The 17,093-nt window shown below is 36.3% G+C and overlaps 1 protein-coding gene across 5 annotated transcripts in view; it reads right to left on the bottom strand.

Moving 5' to 3' along the window:
- The window catches only part of LOC127833986 (NKAP family protein CG6066-like), a 40,414-nt gene extending 28,430 nt beyond the window's left edge, over positions 1-11,984 (bottom strand). The window contains exons 1-8 of one of the 5 annotated variants that reach the window (XR_008027711.1): positions 11,848-11,868; positions 11,638-11,679; positions 11,533-11,595; positions 10,633-10,839; positions 9,111-9,191; positions 6,328-6,392; positions 1,718-1,787; positions 1,149-1,264 (exon numbers count right to left, since the gene is read on the bottom strand). The gene's annotated coding sequence lies outside the window, so the exon portion shown is untranslated. The other 4 variants (XR_008027712.1, XR_008027710.1, XR_008027709.1 and 1 more) reach the window with 4 other exon arrangements.
- Between the last annotated feature and the right edge of the window lie 5,109 nt (positions 11,985-17,093).

The raw sequence follows: 17,093 nt of genomic DNA, 5'->3' as shown, positions 1-17,093 counted from the left end.
GACTTGATGCATGTGTGTAAAGTTGCTTCCAAGATTAGACAGTGAAGACTTAATGCATGTGTGTAAAGTTGCTTCCAAGATTAGACTGTGCAGACTTAATGCATGTGTGTAAAGTTGCTTCCGAGATTAGACTGTGCAGTAGGACTTAATGCATGTGTGTAAAGTTGTTTCCAAGATTAGACTGTGCAGACTTAATGTATGTGTGTAAAGTTGCTTCCGAGATTAAACTGTGCAGTAGGACTTAATACATGTGTGTAAAGTTGCTTCCGAGATTAGACTGTGCAGTAGGACTTAATGCATGTGTGTAAAGTTGCTTACAAGATTAGACTGTGCAGACTTAATGCATGTGTGTAAAGTTGCTTCCGAGATTAGACTGTGCAGTAGGACTTAATACATGTGTGTAAAGTTGCTTCCAAGATTAGACTGTGCAGACTTAATGCATGTGTGTAAAGTTGCTTACAAGATTAGACAGTGCAGACTTAATGCATGTGTGTAAAGTTGCTTCCGAGATTAGACTGTGCAGTAGGACTTAATGCATGTGTGTAAAGTTGCTTCCAAGATTAGACTGTGCAGACTTAATGCATGTGTGTAAAGTTGCTTCAATGATTAGACTGTGCAGTAGGACTTAATGCATGTGTGTAAACTTGCTTCCGAGATTAGACTGTGCAGACTTAATGCATGTGTGTAAAGTTGCTTCCAAGATTAGACTGTGCAGTAGGACTTAATGCATGTGTGTAAAGTTGCTTCCAAGATTAGACTGTGCAGACTTTATGCATGTGTGTAAAGTTGCTTCCAAGATTAGACTGTGCAGACTTAATGCATGTGTGTAAAGTTGCTTCCAAGATTAGACTGTGCAGTAGGACTTAATGCATGTGTGTAAAGTTGCTTCCAAGATTAGACTGTGCAGACTTAATGCATGTGTGTAAAGTTGCTTCCAAGATTAGACTTTGCAGACTTAATGCATGTGTGTAAAGTTGCTTCCAAGATTAGACTGTGCAGTCCACACAGGCTCATCAGGGACGACACTTTCAGTATTAATAGAATATAATTTTTTGTCTAAAGGACTGCAGACTGCAAAGACTCATCAGAGACTACACTTTACGCATTAAGCCCCATTTTCCCAGAGGGTGGTCTTATCAATCCCTTACTTTTCACCACCTCCACCCACTGGTCTTCTTGGACCTCCGAATCTTCGCTCCCTGTTTCAGACTCCTCAACCTTCTTTTTTTGCTTTCGCTTCTAAGACATGTGCTTGGACTTTTTTCTGTTTGATGAAAACAATTCTACAGTAAAATGATACTAGTGCTGAACCAAAACATTTAACTTTTACTCAAAATTTAATGAAATGATCATGCATTATTTAATTTTCAATTGAGGGACACACTTCCATATGCAAAGGCAAAATTAAGATGATACAATTTTAATAAAAAAATAAGAAGAACAGACTAGTGGGCCAGCTTATAAACATATTTAATTTGTAAATTGCGCTAATCTATTTGCAGGTTCATATCTCACTCACACAATTACGATTCCATATTTGCCAAAAAGTACAGATTGACAGTGTGACTTCTATACGCTGCCTTAAAAAAAGGGTGGGAGGGGTCACAAACTATCCTTTTTCTTCTTTAATGAATCTGTAATACACTTCACTATAATTGGTGATGTAACATGTATAAATGTATAAACACAGTGTATTAATACCTCAGACAATACTGACCCCTTTTTGCTGTGCTTTTTGTGCTTCTTTTTCTTTGAAGACTTATTCTTTTTCTTTTTTCTTCGTTCTTCTATTAATTTTAAGTACCAAAAAGAATGACTGAATTAGGAAAGAATTGAAAAGCACAACAATTGATGTCCACAATATCATGTATCTCATTAAAGAAATTAGCCACGCTCTGTAAAAATGGGGTCTTATGCATGTGTATCAAGTGTTGTCCCAGATTACCCTGTGCAGTCTGCACAGGCTTATCACCATCGACACTTTCCACCTGATTTTTTTTAAGCAAAGACTTTCTTGAGAAAAATATCATAAAAGTGAAAGGTGTGGTCCCTGATTAACCAGTGTGGAATGCACAGGCTAATCTCAGACAACACTTTACGCACATGCATTAAACCCCCATTTCACAGAGCACAGAACAAATGTATGATTATTTGCTGTGTTTATAAGAAACAATAGGGCCTGAAAGGCCCAAAGTCGCTCACCTGAGATTCAAAGGAACTGACCTGTTCTGTGCAGCCCAAGATGTCATTAGAACAAAATGTTCTTACCAACTTTCATGAATAGTGAACACCCTGGCAACAGACCAGAACCATTTTCATACACATACAAGATATCATTTAAACAAATATACTGATAAAGTTTCATGATCCCATAAGTCCATATAAGGAAAAATGCCCCGCCCACTGGTGGCCATGTTTTTCAAGCAACTTGAACCATTTTCGAACTTGTCCAAAATATCATTGGGACAAAACTTCTGACAAAGTTTCATGATGATCGTACGATAAATATGGCTTCTAGAGTGTTAACAAGGTTAAACTATAGCTATATAAGGAAAAATGCCACGCCCTCTTGGCGGTTATGTTTTTCCACCAACCGGAACCATTTTCGAAATAATCCAAGATATCATTGGGACAAATCATCTGATTAAGTTTCATGATGATCGGACAATAAATGTGGCCTCTAGAGTGTTTACAAGGTTTTACTAAAGCATGATATATAGCCATATTAGGAAATATGCCCCGCCCCCTGGTGGCCATATTTTTTAAGCAACCAAAACCATTTTCAAACTCATTGAAGATATCATTAGGACAAATCAAGTTTCATGAAGATCGGAAAATAAATGTGGCCTCTAGAGTGTTAACAAAGGTTTAACTATAGACATATTAGGACAAATGCCCTGCCCCCTGGCGGCCATGTTTTTCAACCAACCGGCATCATTTTTTAACTTGTCCAAGATATTATTGGGATGAATCTTCTGACAAAGTTTCATGAAGATCCGACAATAAATGTTGCCTCTAGAGTGTTAACAAGATTTTACTATAGCCATATATAGCCATATAAGGAAAAATGCCCCGCCCCTTGGCAACCATGTTTTTCAAGAAAACGTAACTATTTTCGAACTCATTCAAGATATCATTGAGACCAATCTTCTGACCAAATTTCATGAAGATTGGACAATAAATGTGGCTTCTAGAGTTAAGGTTTTACTATAGCCATATATAGCCATATAAGGAAACATGCCCCGCCCCTTGGCAGCCATGTTTTCCAAGCAAACTTAACCATTTTCGAACTCATCTAAGATATCATACAGACCAATCTTCTGGCCAATTGGCCAATTGGCCTCTAGAATGTTAACAAGGTTTTACTATAGCCATATAAGGAAAACTGCCCCGCCCCTGGCGGCCATGTTTTTCACCGATCTGGACCATTTTCGAACTCATCCGAGATATCAATGAAACCAATCTTTTGATAAAGTTTCATGATGATTTGGCAAAAATTGTGACTTCTAGAGTGTTCACAAGGTTTCTCTATAGCCATATAAGGAATACTGCCCCGCCCCCTGGGGGCCATGTTTTTCAACGGACCGGAACCATTTTTGAACTCAACCAGCATATCATTTAGACAAACATTTTGACAAAGTTACATGAAGATTGGGCATCAAATGTGACTTCTACAGTTTTCACAAGGTTTTTCTTTTTTTTACCTAGTGACCTCGTTTTTGACCCAGCACGACCCAGTTTCGAACTCAGTCGAGGTATCAATGGAACAAATATTCTGACCAAATTTCATGAAGATCAGACAATAAATGTGGCCTCTAGAGTGTTCACAAGGCAAAATGTTGAAGACGGACGACACATGACGGACAAAAGGCGATCACAAAAGCTCACCATGAGCATGTTGTGCTCACGTGAGCTAAAAATACAATGATTTAGTTTAAACCTAATATATTTTAGCTTGAAAGCATTGAAAGCCCAATGCTTATTGTTAAAAGTGACATGTCATGTCATCTTTTGATGATACATAATTGTGGCTAGTAATTTAAACAGCCATCAAAATATGGCAAAGTTATGGCTTAGACAGGAAGTTTTTGACTTTCATATCCTGACACTCATAGCCCTACTGTGGGACTGCTACATGCGGCTTACATCAGAGGGGCAAACAAAAACATCTCAGCTTAGTCGGGAAAGATTCAGGATCAAAAAGGTACAGGGCGCTGTTAAAAAAGGATGGCATGGAAAGTAAAACCATGAATTTACTAAATACGAGTTTCGTATTCTTACAATCGTAATAAATGTTTTAAGCACATAATTTTCATTTAACATTTACTTACAAAAAATATATACAATACAAATATTTTTTACATTGTTTTGTGTTGCCCAGTCCATAGTGACAGCAGAGGGAGGAAAGAGGGGCGCAAATAGAAACAGGACACTGCCCACTGCTTTTTTAATATAGATCTTTCTTTATTTGCAGTTATTGCACAGACTTGTCAGGACAACAGTTTCAAAATGATACTGCCACCCAAAGGAACCCATAAGTGACGCCTTTTTTATAACAAGAGCACCACCTTGCGGGTGCAGACCGCTCATCTTTTTGTCGTTTTAAAGGTGAAGGGACCTATCTCAATACTTCAATCACAAAGGAGGAAGGGGTGGGATGGAGAGGGTTGTATAGTGTGGGGGTGTGGTCATTTATTATATTATCTTCCAAATTGTTTTTTTTTTTGGGGGGGGGGGTATTCTTGGGTGGGACGGTTGACGGTATTTCGAAAAATAAAATAATACAAATAAATATTTGTGTTTTTTAACCATGTTTCAAAAACAAATTGGAGGGGTTTGGAGGGGGTGTTGGGGGGGGGGGGTATAGTGTGAGGGTTTTGTTATTTATTAGATGATCTTTCAAAAAAAAAAAACTTGGGGGGGATTCAGGGGTGGGGTGTGGGGGATGGTTTGGGAGGAGTCTATTGTGGTTTGTCAGGTAAGAGTTGTTTGGTCAAAGTATCAATCAAATCAGATCATAAATAAAGAAGCAAATTCAATAATTTTACCTTGAGAGTCAAGGTCATTCAAAGGTCAAGCTAAAATTCAACTTGCCAGTACAGTACCCTCATGATAGCATGAAAGTATTTGAAGTTTGAAAGCAATAGCCTTGATACTTTAAAAGTAAAGTGGATCTAAACACAAAATTTAACCATATATTGAAAGTTACTAAGTCAAAAAGGGCCATTATTCCGTCAAAATGACAACCAGAGTTACTCAACTTGTCCTGTAGTGTCCCCTTATGCTAGTTTGCGAGTGTTCCAAGTATGAAAGCAATATCTATGATACTTTAGGAGTAAAGTGGACCAAAACACAAAACTTAACCAAATTTTCAATTTTCTAAGTATAAAAAGGACACATAATTCTGTCAAAATGCCAGTCAGAATTACATACTTTTTTTCTTCAAAAAATTGATGAGCTAAAAAAGAAATTTGTGGAATTGATATTCCCCACAGAAAAAAATGTGTTTATTCATGGTTGCAGATGGATGAACAGGGCAATAAATGCAAAATAACAGAGTGAAGTGTTATTGCTTTTATAAATTGTAATTCTCCCCATAAAGGTTCATGTTTAAATCCTGTATAGAATCTGAGATAAAGCTCTGAAAAGTTACACCATTAAAAAACAAGAAACCTTCGGAGATGGGTAATGCTCCCCAAAGGTTGTTTTTGTCACAATATTGCACTGTATATTCAGATAAAAGGAAACGTTTTGAGGGCACAGTAGTTGGGGGGACAAGAATTTTTTTTATAGAAAATTTCAAAGGGCCATAACTCTGTGAAAAATCATCTGACCAAAACCCGCTGATAATATGCACATTTCGTCTTGTCCTCTTGGTAGTGAAGCTTCCCATAAAATTTCTTTGAATTCCGGTCATTAGTTGCTGAGAAATAGCCCGGACAAGAATTGCACTATATGTACATGTACAGTAAATGGAAAATTTCAAAGGGCCATAACTCTGTGAATAATCATCTGACCAAAACCCGCTGATAATATGCACATCTCCTCTTGGTAGTGAAGCTTCCCATAAAGTTTCATTGAATTCCTGTCTTTAGTTGCTGAGAAATAGCCCGGACAAAAATTGTGCACGGACGGACAGACCAAGCGGCGACTATATGCTCCCCTCAAAATAAATTTTGGGGGAGCATAAAAAACAAACGGTAATAACTCTTTATTTGAGAAAGGGTCTATGGTAATGGTTTTTATGCATGGAACCTCATATAAGAGAACCTCAAGGGACATCATACAAAAACAACAAAGGGCAATAACTCCTGATATAACAATTACCTTCTGAGCTGGAATCTGTCCCCGAGGCATCCTCACTTTCATCAGTGTCTTCTGAATCGTCCGATCTGTTTGAAATAGAATGTAAAACACATGACCTTCCACACAGCCATCATATGCACACGTAGACTCTACAAAGAAAACAATTTAGAATGGTTATTTCCATTATATTAAGTTTACAAAAAGATTTCAACTTTATGTTCCTTCAAATTATCCCTTAACAACTTAGATACGTTTTTTCACGCATCTGTAGTCCCTTAAAAGTTATAATTAATTTTAGACCTTTCTTACTAGATTCAAGTTTTAAAGGTTTCAATTCCAACCCTTAGATACTGATGAGCAGCAAACAGCATAAAACCTACACAGACTGCGAGTTACATGTACTCACAGGCACATAGCTAGTGTTTTTCCCAGGCCGTTTTAGCGTGGCGAAATGCCATGCCCTTGTTTTGTTTCGCCACACTGCCCCTTTCAAAGTCAATTATCCCCACGCTGCCCTTTTCAAAGGCAGCCGCCTTGCCTTTTCATGACATAAGCACCCGCTGTTTTTCGCACCCTTATTGATAACATATAAAAAGGCATAATAGCCCTTTTTCCAAACAACCTTGCCGACTAGTGTCAGAGTATGGCCCCAAGGCCGCGAAGATTCGCTTGGTTATGAATTAGTCATGCGTGAATAACCCCATGTAAATATTTATCGATAATTTCAGTGGCATGGTAATGTATGCATACTAGTCCACAATAAAATCATGGACAGTTACTTCTGAGACTTCTATTGAAACCAAGATTCGCGTGGAAATGTGCTTTTCATGCATAATACAATATCATCAAAACATTTATCTTAAATTTAGATAATTAATTATTGACAGAATTACTATAACGTTTTCTTATCTTATTAATAGGCGGACATATTATACAAGTTTACGTTTCTATGCACACCTGTCGGTTTTCATTTTAACAAGATGGCGGACAATACTGCTAATAAATTGTGACTCTCGGCAAAAATGGCAATTTTACGATGGAGATCACACATTTAGAAGGGATAAATGAAATGCACGTGCTTAAGAACGATGCATTAATCGTTAAACACAAAAACAACATATTTATCAGTAATTTGTTCATTTGATGTATTTCACGGAAACAAGTGTTTGCAAATTGTTAGCGTTAAGTTTACTCATTTTACTGGAAAAACTTCTGACAAGATTATCGTTAGAAAATGGGATAAGACGAACATGGTTTCATTTATGTGTTAGTGGATCTGTGTATAATCAGATTCATATGCATATATTGCTTTATTATGTTTGTCATTCTATACAGTTTACTGCAACAGCATGCTACTTTAATGGAGACATAGCAAGGTAAATGTATTAATATTAATTAAAGAAATTTAAATACACCAATTACTTTTAAATGTGCTTGTTTATATGTTTATGTGTATATGTTTCTCTCTAAACCACTAAGTCATGTAACATGTTTGCCCTTTTTACCTAAACTGCGCGTTAAAATGCCCCTTTTTTAAAGTAATGCGCCATGCCCCTTTTCCCTTCTGGGAAAAACACTAATAGCAATTTTCACTTTGCCTCTGGTGGGAAAGGGATATAGACATAACTAGAGCTTTGTCACAGACGTGACATATACCCCCACGTGCCACATTGACACAGACTATTTTGCATGCTGTCTTCACAAAACAAGAGAATCTAATTTATGGTGATTTTTAAGAATTATTATGCCATTATCATTTATGGCCATTTTGACCGTTGAACTCTTGAATTCTTTCGCACGACACGCCTTCCAATGACTGTGAACAAAATTAATGTACAGAGTCATTTTAAAATCTCACAATGAATGACATAGTTATGGCCCGGACAATCTCATTTATGGCCATTTTTCACTTTTGAACTTAGTGTGTCCTTGAGCTTGGAGATATCAACGTAATTCTTTCGCGCAACACACCGTCCAATGATGGTGAACAAATGTGCCAAAGGATTTTAAAATCTCACAATAAATGACAAAGTTATGGCCCGGACAAGCATTTGACCTTTGAACTCCAAGTGTGACCTTTACCTTGGAAATATCAACATACTTTTTTCACACGACACACCGTCCCATGATGGTGAACAAATGTACCAAGTTATTTTAAAATCTAACGTATGACATAGTTATGGTCCGGACAAACTTTCGGTTTAAAACACACTAAGAGACCTAGTTTTTGACCCGGCATGACCCATATTCAAACTTGACCTATACATCATCTAGATACAACTTGTGACCAAGTTTGGTGGAGATCGGATGAAATTTTGGGACAGACAGACAGACCGACCGACCGACAAAGTGACTCCAATATAACCCCCATTACCAATGGTAATGGGGGTATAACAACACATTTAAATGATCCATAAATCTAATACAAACATAAAAACAAGTTTGTATGAATTCACGAAAAAGTTTGTCAACTTAAATAAAACAATATATAGTATTCCAACAGTTAATAAATTATACCACACCCATTACTCAATTGCAGTTTCAATATAATGCTTTGAGTTACAGAGACATTAATTTTTGCTAATTTCGTGGATTGATTGATCCATGAATTTGAGAATAACACATTCGAAAATGACCAACACTAATTTCAATATTTTTTTTGCAAAAATCAAAAATTCAGAAAATTACAATTTTTTCATTGAAAAAGTAAAAACCACAAAAGTTCAAGCCAACAAATATATTCAACAGTATATCAAAATGGCCAAAAATTCTGTTTACTTGATCATATGAGTTGTTGACCTTACTCTGAGTGTTGTGGTGATGGGGATCTGCCCCAGACTTCAGGGGCTCCCAGTGCGCAAATCCTCTCCCTGTCTGTCCTTCGTCTGTAAATGGAAGCAAAGTGTCATGTCAAACCCTTTCCCACTTTAATAGAAGCAAAGTGAAAATGGTTATGTGCAAACAGCATTAAACCAGAACAGCCTGCGGGTAACTTGCACAGCCTGCGAGTAACTCGCAGTCTGTTCAGGCTTTATACTGTTTGCTGCTCATCAGTTTCCAAGGGTTGGAAATGAAACCTTTAAACATTGAACCCAGTAAAAATGTATTTAATAAAATTTTAATTTGTAAGGGACTACAAACACCTCAAAATACGTATATAGTTGGTAAAGGGTTAACAGCCATATACAGCATGTTTGAAGGCTTTATTAGAGCTTCGAGTTTACCCCTTTTCTGCTAGTTTAGCATTTTGACCCCTTGTTGTTGCCTATAAAATCAAGATAAATTAAAAAGATTTCTTTATAGATTCAAGTTTAAATTGCTCCATTTTTAACCATAAGATACTGATGAGAAGCAAACAGCATAAAACTTGAACAACCTGCAAGTAACTCGCAGACTGTTCTTGTTTTATGTGGGTTGCATATAGGCATTTTAACTCCCCATCTGGGCTGGAAAGGGTTAATCCATGGGTAAAAATATACATTTTAAAGTATAAATGTACAAGAATGACTCAGGCTGATCTTTGCCATCACATAAACATGTGCTTTTCTTGCATTTTTTTATTCTTAATGAAGTCTCCAGGATTTTACGTGACGCCATATTCTGCGTCAAATACGCATAAAATGCTAGTAAGGACCCGTCATATGTGTTTATTTGTGTCCAATGTGACGCACAATCATTTTGACATATTGGTTCTCATTATATCAACAAGAAACTCTGAAAGACAACTGCAGTACATGTACGTAATTTTCTAGGATGTACGAGTTGTCGCCCATCCGCTGTTACTAGGTGCAAAGTCCCGAATTGAGATTACATTGCGTAAATGTGAGCTATTTATGTTGCTATGAGAGAAAAGCTTACTGAGGTTACGATAGCTTGTTATCTGACAAGCAAGAGTAAACTATAAAAAAAAATACAATCTTTAAATGTATACATGTAGGTCTGCATTAAATCTCGGCTATTGTTTACGTAAATAATCAATTACTATACTTTTAAATAATTGACTTTGACACAGCCAGCATATTTATTGGGATCCCATTTTTTATTGACAGGACCCCTGAAAATTATTAACTTGAGTCCTAGGGACCCCTAAAATTTGACATGAATGTGAAACCCTGAGTCTCTTGTCAATATTAATCAATTTTAGGCCGAATTTTAATCCTTGATTGACTTTTGCAGACTAAATAATACCAGCAACAAATTAATACTATGATATATATCTTTAAACTTAAAATGGACTTTCAAAAAATAAAATTAAATTCATTATCATCCTTGATGATGAAAATAATGATAGCCATATGCTAATATATTTTTTCAGATTTTGTTTACATTTCAAAAACGTCATACTGCAACTCTCTGTCTTTATGTCTCCCACTATACCCATTTTCATTATTTTTTCTCCACACCTGATCTTCATTTGACTCACGACCTTTCTGTATTATTGACTTTGTCCTGTCATTCTAAGCTGGTGACCTATTTCTTTGAACAGGCGACTTATTTCTTTGAACAGGTGACCTATCTCTTTGAACAGGTGACCTATTTCTTTGAACAGGCAACCTATTTCTTTGAACAGGTGACCTATCTCTTTGAACAGGTGACCTATTTCTTTGAACAGGCAACCTATTTCTTTGAACAGGTGACCTATTTCTTTGAACAAGTGACCTATTTCTTTGAACAGGCGACCTATTTCTTTGAACAAGTGACCTATTTCTTTGAATAGGTGACCTAGTTCTTTGAACAAGCGACCTATTTCTTTGAACAGGTGACCTATCTCTTTGAACAGGCAACCTATCTCTTTGAACAGGTGACCTATCTCTTTGAACAGGTGACCTAGTTCTTTGAACAGGTGACCTATTTCTTTGAACAGGTGACCTATTTCTTTGAATAGGCAACCTATCTCTTTGAACAGGTGACCTATCTCTTTGAACAGGTGACCTAGTTCTTTGAACAGGTGACCTATCTTTTTGAACAGGTGACCTTTTTCTTTGAACAGGTGACCTATTTCTTTGAACAGGTGACCTATCTCTTTGAACAGGTGACCTATCTCTTTGAACAGGTGACCTATTTCTTTGAATAGGCAACCTATTTATTTGAACAGGTGACCTATCTCTTTGAACAGGTGACCTATTTCTTTGAACAGGCAACCTATTTCTTTGAACACGCGACCTATCTCTTTGAACAGGTGACCTATCTCTTTGAACAGGTGACCTAGTTCTTTTAACAGGTGACCTATCTCTTTGAACAGGTGACCTATTTCTTTGAACAGGCGACCTATTTCTTTGAACAGGTGACCTATCTCTTTGAACAGGTGACCTATCTCTTTGAACAGGTGACCTATTTCTTTGAACAGGCAACCTATTTCTTTGAACAGGTGACCTATCTCTTTGAACAGGTGACCTATTTCTTTGAACAGGCAACCTATTTCTTTGAACAGGCAACCTATTTCTTTGAACAGGCAAACTATTTCTTTGAACAGGTGACCTATCTCTTTGAACAGGTGACCTATCTCTTTGAACAGGTGAGCTATTTCTTTGAACAGGCAACCTATTTCTTTGAACAGGTGACCTATCTCTTTGAACAGGTGACCTATTTCTTTGAACAGGCAACCTATTTCTTTGAACAGGCGACCTTTTTCTCTGAACATGTGACCTTGTTCTTCGCACAGGTGACCTATTTCTGGCTAAACATGTAGGTGATTTACTCTTTGACCTTGAATAAGATCTATCTCTGATTTTAGTGTTTCTGTCCATGAGTTTTGAGTCTCTTTCACAAGATCCAGAAAAATCTTTTCTATCTGAAGAAGTACTGTCTCTGAATCTTTTACCACTGTTTGATTTCTGTCTGGTTACCTCGAATATGACCTTGAACGTTTCCTTTTTGGTGACCTCTGGTTGGAATCATCAAAAGAGGATTGAGAGTATTTCCTGGATCAATAGCTCGGTGACCCATCACTGTCTGAGCGGGCCATGTTTTCTTTCTATCCGCTGCACCTTTTCGTGTCACTTTGGCCAAAACCTTCAATCAAAATGTTTCACATATTTTGGGTTGTTATCATTTATTTTTACAATGACATAAGATCATTTGTAGATTGTGTATTGACTTCATATTTTAATACATATTTCATGCCTGTTTAGATCTAGCAGTAGCATTTGTTGCTGAAGATGTTGTAGCCTTATCACTAAAATTTATCTATATTTTGCAACAGACTCGAATGAAGTTTTGATCAATGCACCTATGTAGTATGTACCAATGAAGGCTTTTATTACATGTGTAGATATTCAGTTTTTATAATAATGGTTGTCAATATTTGTATTGTTATGGAATCATGTATGGCCTCAACAAGTGTAAAGGTACAACTATCCTGTGTATTTTAACACCTGAGGTTTAAATACACATGTATTCTAATCTCTATAAATTCAGTGATTGTGTATAACAAACAAATTGCTTGCATACAAATACAAGTTGATCTTTCACTATTATTTTCGTCTGATTTTCAGAAAAAAGTATGTACATATTGCATCAATCTAAATTAATAGTTTGTATCAATTTCTTGGCTTATGCTATTTAGCATCAAACTTGAGGCTCCGCCTCTCGTGTGATACGTCATCACACAAGCCACTCCACTGATACAAACTCTTGGAACAATTGACTAGCGTAATATTACGTATACCATCAACTTGCCAATAGAGAATCACATGCTAAAATTTTTTAAATATTTCCATTAGAATGTTGTCCTTTCGGCTTTTGTGTATATATGACAAGATGTACAAATACATGCTATTATATCATTTTTCTGTATCAATATTTTGCCGCAGTACACTTCTGATTTTTTTTGCAAAAATGACCAATTAAAGTACGACAATGAAAGAATATCATATGATCACAAAAACTGTAAAATAAACAGTTTATAACGCTGTCATTTAACCATATTTCAGATCAAACAAGATGCGTTTGTGAAACACAATGTCCCCCTATATGACGTTTGACCTTGAAGGATGGCCTTGACCTTGTGAAGGATGACCTTGACCTTTCACCACTCAAAATGTGCAGCTCCATGAGATACACATGCATGCCAAATATCAAGTTGCTATCTTCAATATTGCAAAAGTATTCATAAAATAAGCGATTTGGGCCACATATATTTGACCTCTGACCTTGAAGGATGACCTTGACCTTGACCTTTCACCACTCAAAATGTGCAGCTCCATGAGATGCACATGCATGCCAAATATCAAGTTGCTATCTTCAATATTGCAAAAGTATTTATAAAATAAGTGATTTGGGCCACATATATTTGACCTCTGACCTTGAAGGATGACCTTGACCTTGACCTTTCACCACTCATAATGTGCAGCTCCATGAGATACAAATGCATGCCAAATATCAAGTTGCTATCTTCAATATTGCAAAAGTATTCATAAAATGAGCGATTTTGGCCACATATATTTGACCTCTGATCTTGAAGGATGACCTTGACCTTTCACCACTCAAAATGTGCAGCTCCATGAGATACACATGCATGCCAAATATCAAGTTGCTATATTCAAATTTCAATATAGCAAAAGTTATTGCAAAATGTTTAAGTTGGCGCAAACAGACCAACCAACAGACCAACCAACAGACAGGGCAAAAACAATATGTCCCCCACTACTATAGTGGGGGACACAAAAAGGTTTCATTTAAAATAAATAAACATTACCTATAATAAAATGATGTACACAAAAGCACTCACTATAGCAAAAATAGGATCACTGTTTACAGCATTATCTCCCCTGTCAGATCAACAGTTAGAGCATCTGTTCACACATTTGTAAAATTGTACATTTATCCAAGGGACACACTATGCAACAATTGTTTTTGATTTGATTATACTGTTTGATGTAAATACACGATAGTGACGCTCCATTGGTCATTGTCGGTATAGGTACTACTTACGTGTACCCCGGGTACTCTTAAGTGTACTTACATGTACCCTGGGTACGGTAAATATACTTAATCGTACCCGGTCGATATTAGACCGTACCCAAGTTGTATTCCCGCCTAAAATCATATGTTGTAAAACGCGCTACCGATTATCTTAGACAAACTTCTCTTTTTTTAAAAACTGTGTCAACATGCTTTGTGAGTATGAGTTTCGAAACGGAGTGTATATTGATAGGAGATGAATCGAGTATTTGACCTTTACTGTAGTAAATTCAATCTTATGCAAAAACTATTCATCCGATTTTATTGGTTTATACGTTATCTTGTTGCTTATTAATTCCTCTTTCAAAAAATATAACTTTTAGTATAGTCCCGTTGTTATAAATGGATTTATAGCTAGTTAAAAACAAGAAATACACATTTTATGTTTTACCACCGCGCGTTTTAACGTGTTGTGGCTATCGATCTTTTACAATTAGCGTACAGCAAAGCGCCGAGGTTATACATTTTGATGTACCCACTCACGTCTTTTGTTAAATTTTAGTTTCATTTCTCAGCCGATTTTGACAAATTATATATCATTAGAAAGCTTACGTTACGTAGTAAACAGATATATAAATATTTATTAAGTTTTTCTTCTGATTTCGACAGCCCGGCGAGTTATAACTTTAACTTTTGCAAATATCATACCGTTTTGGAGTTTTAGAATCTAGATTTACGGTTGACATGTTCGTACTTAACACCAATTTGTAGCGTTTATATTTGGAGTTCAGTTTTAAAAATTACATCTTGCTTAGGAGAATAGAATTCTGTATACGATAGAAACAATAATTGTTTAAAAACGAAAGTAATTAAGGAATGAAGGCGGAAAAAAGTAGCGCGCGTTCCTAACGCACTGAACTGATGCTACGGTCTTGGCGATAATGCTTTTGTTTAGAAACCGGCCATTGAATTTCCTTTGCCATATTATTATGTTTTTATGGAATATATCGTAGTATTTTGTTCACAAAACATATCAATAAAGCTTATTATAAATGAATCTTATTAAATTAACGATTTCAGCTCTTGTTTATAACACAGAAAGGGTGTTAAATTTATGATGAAACAGCGTATATAGCGGACCCTCTCGATATTATTCGGTTTTGCAAGCATACTTGAAATAAAATGGGTGTCAAAAACATTCATCGTTTGCTGTTTATTATCAACGAGGTAATTATGTATAATTATTTGAAATGTTATTTACCTTAAATTATCAATTTATTAAAGATTCTTGAAAATCACGGTCGGTGTTACGCGGGTCATTTTGTATTTTGACATCAGGGCATCATGTCCAACTATTCAAACTCAGATTTTTTTCACCAGGACGATGACGGCTTAGATTTAGACAGGCAGACAGATAGTTTATTCAGACTTATACAACAGTATATCGTCTTCAACTCAAATATATAAATTATTTTTAGACGAATTGTTAGTTGATATGGCAGTGATGATTCTGAGAATGTTGCCATGTTTCCGTGGTTTGAGCATTTTTATCGCGGTGTCAGGCTGTCAAGTGACCTTTTTTCAAAAAGTAGGAAAAAATAGGAACTACTTTTGCAAGAAAAGTAGGAAAAAAGTAGGAAAAAGTAGGAACTTTTCCCTCAAAAGTAGGAATACATAATACTAATTTTTTTAGACACAGGTCCAGGAAACATAGCTTGAAACAGAGCAGGAGTGCCATCACATGTTCTGTATGGATACCCACTTGAAGCTACCTTAAGGGCCCAGAAGATTTCAGCCTTTTGTACCTGTTCCTTGTGTGATGGATGTACTTGCATACAGATAGATTTATCCCCACAACCCTGAGAGCTGCTTGGCTTTTGGGCACTTCCAAACAAACGCTTTTGTGAATTATCATGCATGTATTTCATGTTTTCCTTGTGTTTTTATCCATCTGCATGACTTATAAGTTGATAAGCACCAGAATTACTACAAGATGGACTTCATTCAGACAGTACAATATCTTGCAAACTCATTGCCGGTATCTCTCTTGCACCATGATCCCAGTGTTTTTCCACTGTTGTCCAACTTCTCCATCCATGAAGGGTTAAACTTTGTTTTCCCACTAGGAATTTTAGCACTTATAGTGTATCTATGATAATTAAGTTTCAAGCAAAGCTACCCTGATAAAGAAGTATACATGTAATTAGATGCTGTTCATTTTGGTGTATCATCAAATAAGTGGTTAGAGGTCTTCTGTGTAGCGATATAAAAATGGTAATTATATTGTGCATGTTATATCCTTAAGCAGAAAACCAAATTGATTTAGTGATACACTAACTTGTTGTACAAGATTAATACTAGTATATAAAGCAGTGCCAATGCTCTGCTACAGCTACATTGTGAAACCTTTAAATTGACAATAGGGTGCAGTTATAATGACTTAAGTTACATTCAAAATGACTGGTCATTGCAGAGCAGATTATGCAACTGGAGATAGGACCTTATCACCTGACATCTTTTATGACATCATTGATTGGGCAATGAAACAGTTGCACTACATTGTTTATTCCAGTTTCAAATAATGGCTTTTACATTATTGATGACTTTGCGGGAGTGTAATAATGCCGTTTAATAATTTTAATACTTCGCTTTAACACCTTGAAGTTACCTCACTAGCTATGGCATCATTAGACAAGAATTGTGTTTGTCCGAAACACAATGCCCACTATTGCGCAGCTTTGAAATAAAATTTCAATATATCATTTGGCAGGTTTAGAAATTATCTCCCTTTTAAAGCGTATTACTTCCCTTGGATTGTATTTTTTAACTTTTGACCTTGAAGAATGACCTTCACCTTTCACCACTCAAAATGTGCAGCTTCATGA

Source organism: Dreissena polymorpha, chromosome 6, assembly GCF_020536995.1.
Source record: "Dreissena polymorpha isolate Duluth1 chromosome 6, UMN_Dpol_1.0, whole genome shotgun sequence".
NCBI classification, from domain to species: domain Eukaryota; kingdom Metazoa; phylum Mollusca; class Bivalvia; order Myida; family Dreissenidae; genus Dreissena; species Dreissena polymorpha.
The sequence above is the reverse complement of the archived record's forward strand: the minus strand, read 5'-3'. Positions and strand labels throughout refer to the sequence as shown.